Genomic DNA, 9,375 nt, shown 5'->3' on the forward strand with positions numbered 1-9,375 from the left:
TCTCATTTTGATACTCTAGTAAGTCTATGATGTATTTATTAATATGGATACTTATAAGAAAACGGGACTCATCATCATCATTTCAACCTTTATACGTCCCACTGCTGAGCACAGGCCTCCTCTCATGCGCTAGAGCGAAAACGGGACTCAACCACTTATAATTAGGTTTTAAAACTAATCTTTGTTAGTCTCAGTATTCTCCGAGATCTCGGAGACAATGCCGTGAATTAAATTATGTAAGTATGTGATGCAGTCCCGTTTTCTTAAATAATAACGTGTAAAAAAATCGTGACAGTTTAGATCGTCCCACTCTAGTCGTTGCCGTTTTAGCAATTTGTTTCCACTTTATAATTGCCTACGTCAGGGTTGTACTACAAGTATTTAATTATTAAATAAAAAATGACAGCAATAATATTTATTTTATTAATTTTTTTTCTGACTTCTGTAAATAAATACGAGATTAGAAATCCCTTGTAAGGGACATTTTTTTAATACCATGCCGGTTGCATTCAAGCCTACACGGCCCGCCTTATGGTAAGCAGTCAGCGTAGCCTATGGATGCCTGCAACTCCAGAGGTGTTACATGGGATTATTGTTGCAAAAAAATGGTTTCGTATAATTTTATATTTTTAGAATGTAAATTACGTAGAAACCTTTTCACTTAAACCCGATTGTTCGAAAAATTTAATCTAACCTAATGGATTCTATAAAAAGGACCTTTTAAAACATTAATCTATTGCAGACTATATAGTGTTATGATTTTATAATACCACGTGTGCCTTTTTTCTAATACTACGTCCGTGGCTAACAAGCTTACGGAACGTCGAATGGTAAGCGGTCACCTTAGCCTATGCACGCAAATGGCGTGTTACATGCGTTGCCGACCCTTTTAAAACCTGCAGGCGTATTATGGTACGCGTTATCCACATTTATCCCCGTGATAAAATAACTGTCACTTTCTAACACCGCAGGATAGAAAGTGACGGACACCGTTTTATCACACTGTTACAGACAAAACGACCATCATATCCTTACTGTACTCTTTTTTTAAAGAACCCCACTAGAGTTAGACCAAGAAAAGTCTGCAGCGATTTTGATAGCATACGCAGTGCAAGCGTTATTTATAGGTAGATAAGTCATAATTTCATTGAAGTTTGACGTTTAAAATAACACTCACACTGCGTGGGCTATCAAAGTCTCTGCAGACTTTTCTTGGTCTAACTCAAGTGGGGTTCTAGTGGGACTCTATAATTTGCGCAAGCATGATTAACATTAGGTAAATAAATTGGAATCTTATTTAAAAAAATGTAAATACGCCTCCACGTGCCGATATTATAATAAACGGTGAATAATCGTTTATTGCGTTATTTACGCCACTTCCCAAGTTGTTGTGGCTAATGACGCGGTGATTTGGGCGAAGAAACGAATATTTACGGCCGTCTACCCCAGCTGGTGCTAATTTGACCGTGATGAATAGTACTAATTTGCCTGTCCTGCCTGTCCGCCTCCTTCCGAAATGTGATGTGTCGTAACGCCAGTCATGCGTTTGCTACAATGCGATATTGCTTTTGGAAATGTTACAAGAATATACGTATATGGATAGTAACATTGGGAAGTAAAAGTATAAGTTGTAGTTAGCATTTTAGATTTGCTGTTTTATTTATGTAAACGAAATATTTTTTATTTTATTTTATTTTCACACTTACAACTATTTTTACAGGTAAACCTAAGACAATAGTGTAACTATTCATAAAAATCTAAAGTATGTAATTTCGTCTATAACATAATATATACAATGCTGATATTGTGAATTTATTCAAAGAACATGAGAATATGTCAATATTTTCCGCTATTATATTGAGGATCCGCACAGTGCGCGTCATATTATTGCAACGACCATAATATGTTGACACGTTGTACCTAAGGACTGTATCGTTTATTATAAATACAACTTTACTTAGCCGTTTTTTCTGGTATTATATTTTTATTAAAAAATTACACATATAGTTTAATTAGTGCTTTAATAATAAGTAACATTTCGTCCTGGGAGATCACGTAAAGCATATGGTTTGGACAATATTCACCCAATCCTCCCGAGTAACTACAACGATTTTGGACAAATACTACAAGAAAATTTACGGTTTGCGAACAAGACGAGATATTACACAAAAAAATTCGTACTATGTAAACAGCAATTACATATGATTCGTAAAGCGAAACATCTGGGCATAGTCTAATCATTTCTTTTAGTTGGAAAAAAAGGTTTGGATCTGGACTGGTCATATTTTTCATCAAAACGATTTCGACTGGCAAAGCATATTACTTTTTGGCAACCGGGTTTTTTAACCTAATTAGACCCCGCTGAATCCGAATTTGCCGGTTGCTCGATCGGAATCTTGACCGGAAGTGAGATATTTGACATTAAAGGTCCCTTTTTTTAGTTTTTCGTAAATAACTCTTAAACGGAGGCGCATAGCAAAAAATCTTTTATTACATAAGTAATCTGCATAAAATTACCTACAAGAAATATTCAGTACAATTTTTCGCTAGGATCAATATTCAAAGAGATATTAACGCGGAAAATTTAATTATAATCACTTCTAAGGTCCCTTTTTTTAGTTTTTCGTAAATAACTCATAAACGGTGGCCAATATCAAAAAATGTTGTTCAACGATAATAATTTACACAAAATTTTGAACAAAACAGATTCAGTACACTTTTCGCAGGGATCAATATTTAAAAAGATAATAAAGAGGGAAAGTTCTAGTATAATGAATTCTAAGTTTCCTTGTTTTTATTTATTCGTTAATAATTTGAAAAGTATGACTCATAGCAAACAAAATCTTACACCTAAATAATAAACATAAAATTTCCTACAAGAAACATGTAGAACACTTTTCGCTAGGATCAATATTTAAAAAGACAAAACAGCGGGTAAGTTAATTATAAATGATTTTAAAGTCCCTTTTTAGTTATTTGTAAATAACTCGTAAACGGTGTCCCATAACAAAATAGGTTTTTAAAAATAAATTATCTACATAAAATTCCCTCCAAAAAACATCTAGAACACTTTTCTCTAGGATCAATATTTAAAGCGATATTAATGGAAGAAAGTTAATTACAATCAGTTCACAGGTCACTTTTTATTAGTTTTTCGTAAATAACTCGTAAACGGTGGCCCTTTGCAAAATAATATTCTACATAAATATTAAACATAAAATTGTACACAAAAAAGGTTCTGTACACTTTTTCGCTACGATCAATATTTAAAGAGGTATTAAAGGGGGTAAGTTCAATAATCAATAATAATGAATTTACAAGTCCCTATTTTCTGATTTTCGTAAATGACTCGTAAACGGATAAAGGGGGGGGGGGGGATGGTCATTGTTTGGCTATGGGGGGGGGGGGGGCTTTATCTCCGAAACTACTGGGTTTACGTATAGATGACAGGAAAACCTATTAGAAATATGCAGTCAAGCGCGAGTCGCACATTACTTAGTTTTTGAACCGACCCCTACGGGTTTTTTAATGGCAGTTCACTCGCGTTTCACATATAAAAAATACGTTGTTGAAATTTGGGTAATGTACGGAACCCTTGCAACGCGAGTCCGACTCGCGCTTGGCCGGTTTTTTCCTTTTGAGGTACGGAACCCTAAAAACTAAAAAGAAGTGACCTGTGAATTGATCGTAATCAACTTTCTTTCTTTAATATCGTTTCAAATATTTATCCCACAGGAAAGTGTTCATTATGTTTTCGTAGAAAATTTTATGCCGATTTTTTATTTACAAGAACTTTAAGGACTTATTTTGCTATGAGCCTTATTTTACGAGTCATTTACGAAAACCTAAAAATATGGACCTGGAAATTGATTATAATTAACTTACACCCTTTAATACCTCTTTAAATATTGAACGTAGCAAAAAAGTGTACAGAACCTTTTTTGTGGACAATTTTATGTTCAATATTTATGTAGAATATTATTTTGCAAAGGGCCACCGTTTACGAGTTATTTACGAAAAACTAATGAAAAGTGACCAGTGAACTGATTGTAATTAACTTTCTTCCATTAATGTCGCATTAAATATTGATCCTAGAGAAAAGTGTTCCAGATGTTTTTTGGAGAAAAATTTATGTAGATAATTTATTTTTAAAAACCTATTTTGTTATGGGACACAGTTTACGAGTTATTTACAAATAACTAAAAAGGAACTTTAAAATTATTTATAATTAACTTACCCGCTGCTTTGTCTTTTTAAATATTGATCCTAGCGAAAAGTGTTCTACATGTTTTTTGTAGGAAATTTTATGTTTATTATTTTAGGTATAAGATCTTTTTTGCTATGAGTCATATTTTTCAAATTATTAACGAATAAATAAAAACAAGGAAACTTAGAATTCATTATACTAGAACTTTCTTTCTTTATTATCTTTTTAAATATTGATCTCTGCGAAGAGTGTACTGAATTTGTTTTGTTCAAAATTTTGTGTAAATTATTATCGTTGAACAACATTTTTTGATATTGGCCACCGTGTATGAGTTATTTACGAAAAACTAAAAAAAGGTACCTTAGAAGTGATTATAATGAAATTTCCCGCGTTAATATCTCTTTGAATATTGATCCTAGCGAAAAATTGTACTGAATCTTTCTTGTAGGCAATTTTATGCAGATTACTTATGTAATAGAACATTTTTTGCTATGCGCCTCCGTTTAAGAGTTATTTACGAAAAACTAAAAAAAGGGACTTTTAATGTCAAATATCTCACTTCCGGTCATGATTTCGATCAAGCAACCGGCAAATTCGGATTCAGCGGGGTCTAATTAGGTTAAAAAACCCGGTTGCCAAAAAGTAATATGATTTGCCAGTCGAATCAAGAAGGAGAGCGATTTTGAATTTTTATGTCTAGTCTATTGGTGGACTTTTAGAGAATATGGCATGTTACTTACGACAACCCCGACTTTGGTATACAATATAACCATCATGGAGCGTTTCTATCGACCTGTTCTAGCCATGGTTCAACGCCATGAATGTCCGTTAGGCTTTGGATTTCGGTAGATTCTTTTAGCTGTTTCCCTCATTTCGCTGGCGTCAGAAATTGACGGGAATCCAAAATGTTGCATAAAAAGTCGTTTTCATGTAAAGATAAAAAATCACCACATTAATTCTGTGGATGTTCAATTGAGCAATCATGAAAAGGACACTTAGATGGCATATTTTGGCAGCATATTAACCTTTTGTTTCTTTAAATCGTACCAAGGAATCGGTGAAATAGTCTCAAATTAAGCTCGATAGGCTTGTCCAAATTACAATTGCTAGACGGTATTAAAATCATCATAAAGTTCCTAAAATAAAATAAATGTAAAACCTTCTTATATCAGATATGGCTTAAAAATACCCCCTGATTATACCTTAAGAACATAGTAATACAAAATAATACACACGTCAACAGTTAGACCAGGTTTTATTTGTATTTATAATAAACGATACAATCCTTATGCTGATTTTCTTTCAATTATATGCGATTTTTGTCGTTTTTATACCTCTTTCAAGATTTATACGTTAAGATTTTTCAAAATTTCCTTCGTTTATTTATAACTATTAGTCGTACAAAAGTAGGAAATCTTGCTACGGTCTACGGCGTAGTGCGCGTAGGGCGCGTAGCATTTGTTAACCCCAAATAGTATTACTGAAAGCAGTATTAAAAAATTTTAAATCTATTTTTGGTGTTTACTTTAACTTATTAAAGGATGACTCATGTTAGACCGGGCCGTGTCCGGGCCGGAGCTTCAGACGCTTCGTTTTCTACGGAAGCATCACGTGATCACGGTCATCTGTCATATAAAAGTAAGCTCCGGAACACGGCCCGGGGCCCGATTTGGATTTTGAAATAGACATCTATTAGATATCTTTTAGACATCACCAAGATACGATAACGATATGCTTAAGATCTAACCTGTCAAATTTGTCATTTGCGCGTTTCTGGAAATACTCTTGAACGATTTCCACAGAATATGACTTAGAGATCCAATTCACATCTAATAGATATCTTACTCTATCTAACGTAAAAGTGACATTGGTTGGCCGAATTGCGCTGCAAAAGAGAACTAGTTGATATCTAAACTATAACGTATCTAGAATATATCTAGAACGTGTCGTCTCTTGTGAATATCTTGAAGTTCGAATACGGCAGCCGGTCTAACGTGAGTCATCCTTAACAGTACTTGCAAGAGAAGCACGCAGTGTCTTTCGAATTTTGTTTTTACTTATACTATAAGCCTAATATGTTAATTAAAGAGAAACGAGTAATCTATCTTGCCGCGAGATACTGTCGCGCCAATCATGTGCTAACCCAGCTGGTGCGAGCCAGATGCGCTGATAATAATTGATATCAAAGACAGATTTTTCAAGTGCGAGTACCGCTCCAGAGGCCTACTCTCTATCGCTCTTGCATATTATGCGAGCGATAGAGAGGCAGGTAAAGAAGTTACGTTTTCGTTATTTGCGGTTAGCCCTTCGATTTCATGTTCTGAGCACGTATTCTAATTTGAAATACAAGTGATAATTTATTTATCCCAAGACCACTTTGTCAAACAATTACACAGTGTAGAGCGTTCTTTGTATTAGTTGCTCGACTTGCTCGTTTAATTATAGAAACAATTCTCACACAATTTACTTTAGACATGCTTTAGACGCCCAAATTACCTTGAATAAAATTGTTTACAGACAAAGGAAAGAACAATGAAGTATCTTGTACTTTTTACTATTATTAATTTTATAGGCACCTACTTGAGTAGGAACGAAATATTACCTAATCTGGCGAAATGTTTACTTCTCTTTGAGCTTTAGTATCAATTAAAAAATGAATTCTTACTAATACTACCTAGGAGTCCCTTCTGTCTTGTCTATTCAAATAGTTATTAATCAAAAACCGGCTAAGTGCGAGTCGGACTCGCGCACGAAGGGTTCCGTACCAATATGCAAAAAACGGCAAAAAAATCACGTTTGATGTATGGGAGCCCCACTAAAAAAATATTTTATTCTGTTTTTAGTATTTGTTATTAAAGCAGCAACAGAAGTACATCATCTGTGAAAATTTCAACTGCCCAGTTATCACGGTTCATGAGATACAGCCTGGTGACAGACAGACAGTCAGATGGACTTGACTTAAAATAAAACACGCTAGCCCTGTAAGTAGTACCGAGCTACCAACATTGGCGATGTATGCAGCTCGGGTGCGCGTGAGCCACCCCTCGGCCCTCGCACCCCGCACGATTGCCCTGTCTAGACGGCTTCGTTGATTGACTGTATTGTTTTACAGACTGTGCCACTAATAATATTATGGCTGAACGTATGTACTGCTATTGATTTCAAACTGGCCCCGCTCTGTTTGGAGTTCGATACAAGATAATTTAATTTGGTTGTTAGCTGAACTAGCTGCTTGATTGTTCATACAATTATCTTGTTTACGCGCGACATACCTGGCCTCTATGAAAATCAGAAAAAATATATATTACATCATATTTTAAATTCAGGGATAAATACAAAAGTAGATACAGATACCGATTTCATCGTGATTTTTTTGTGGCATCAAGTGTTCCTCTTATCAACGAAAATTTCACTTTAACACATTCACGGCCAGAGCGAGCTCTGATTGTAGCCGATAACACGCCTTTCCCGGCTTGTAGTAAATGTCTATGAACTGAGAATCCGCCTAGCGAGTCGCTGGCAGTGAATGAGTTATAAAGCATAAAATGTCGCAAACGTGTCCATGGATCGAAAAAAGGCGCCCGAAGACATGGTGAGCGTCAGGATGGCGGGTGGACTTAACCGATTTCAACGAAATATTTATAAGCATATAGTACCTTCTGAGTACCTCAGTGTACCTTTAAAAGAACACGGGTTGTTCTACTCCCTAAAACGAAATATTTAAGACAGTGATAGTGAGCCCCGCCCGCACGCCCCGCACTGTAGAGTTGAAACGAAACTGGATTATAACCCTCTTTAGCCACAACAATTGTAAATCATTTGACATGCAAACAACAGTGAACAACGCAGAATATATCCACTGATTGCTACAAAATAGATGCTCGCCGCCGGTAAACTAAATTTAAAGTTAAAACTTCATTCACGCGGCACTTTACCAAACTTGCGGCCGGTGGCGGACTTAAATCGAATAAACGTCAAATGCGGTGCCGGCCGGCCGGAATACCAGGCCGCGCGGGTACGCCAAGGAACACTAAATTGTACCCACTGTTTGTTCTAGCACTTGCACTTGTACCACAGCTATTATGGTGAACAAGTTTAGTGTTCATGGTGTTTATGCTTTTTCATAATGAGGTAATACAAAATTCGAGTGGAAAAGATAAAGCGATTTTTTCTGCGTAAGGTTGTATAATTGTATATGACACCGTAAGATTATGAACCCGTCAGTTTACAATCTAACGTTGGTTAGGTTAGGTTAGATTGTAATCTCCCTGCCGTCAGTTTATAATTTAACTAGCGAGATTATAAAACTAACGAGTGTTTATAATTTTACGGTGACAGATATAATGGGTTGGCAGCTGTCAAAGGTTTGCATAGATGGCGCCATCATAGCTTGCCCCTTTTTCTAGAGTCAGACCGTAAAAAGTCTGCAGCGATTTTGATAGCCGCCGCAGTGCAAGTGTCATTTTAAACGTCAAACTTCTATGAAATTATGACGTATATTATAAATAACACTTACGCTGCGTGGGCTATCAAATCCGCTGCAGACTTTTATTGGTGCGACTATATGAGATTTGTCTCAAAGGGCAGGCATCCAGGGCATAAACTTACATTAAAAAAACTGGCCAAGTGCGAGTTCGGACTCGCGTTTCAAGGGTTCCGTACATCACACAATTTTCAACAATTTTTTTTTGTACATCAAACGTGACGTGAGTGAAACGTCTTGAAAAACCCGAATGGGTCAATCAAAAACCAGATGTAACATGAAGTTTTCTGGCGTGGTGGCTTATATTATCTCTGCAACTATGCAAAGTAGCTTAGATAGGAAGATTAAATGCCGAACAGTAGTACAAGATGTCCAAATGCGAAGACTGAAGACCGAGCTCCGCCTAGGGCTGATAGCTCGGAGCGTCCGACGAGTCACGCTTCCTACAACTTCCGCAAGTGTTTTAAAAGGCCGAAGAGAGATAATACCTACAGGGTGGCCAAAAAATAAGTGCATTCCCGTAGCCGGGGAGGTTTTCGGATTATACTGAGCTTTACAACTTTTACTATGGGACCCCAACCCCGAAATCGCGAAAAAAAATGTATCCTCCCGTAGAAAACGGACCAGCCAAAATGTATGAAACAGCCAAATTTTTCCTCGCAATTTCGGGGTTGCACGTTGGCAA

The sequence above is a fragment of the Cydia fagiglandana genome, chromosome 12 (genome assembly GCF_963556715.1).
Source record: "Cydia fagiglandana chromosome 12, ilCydFagi1.1, whole genome shotgun sequence".
Classification (NCBI taxonomy): domain Eukaryota; kingdom Metazoa; phylum Arthropoda; class Insecta; order Lepidoptera; family Tortricidae; genus Cydia; species Cydia fagiglandana.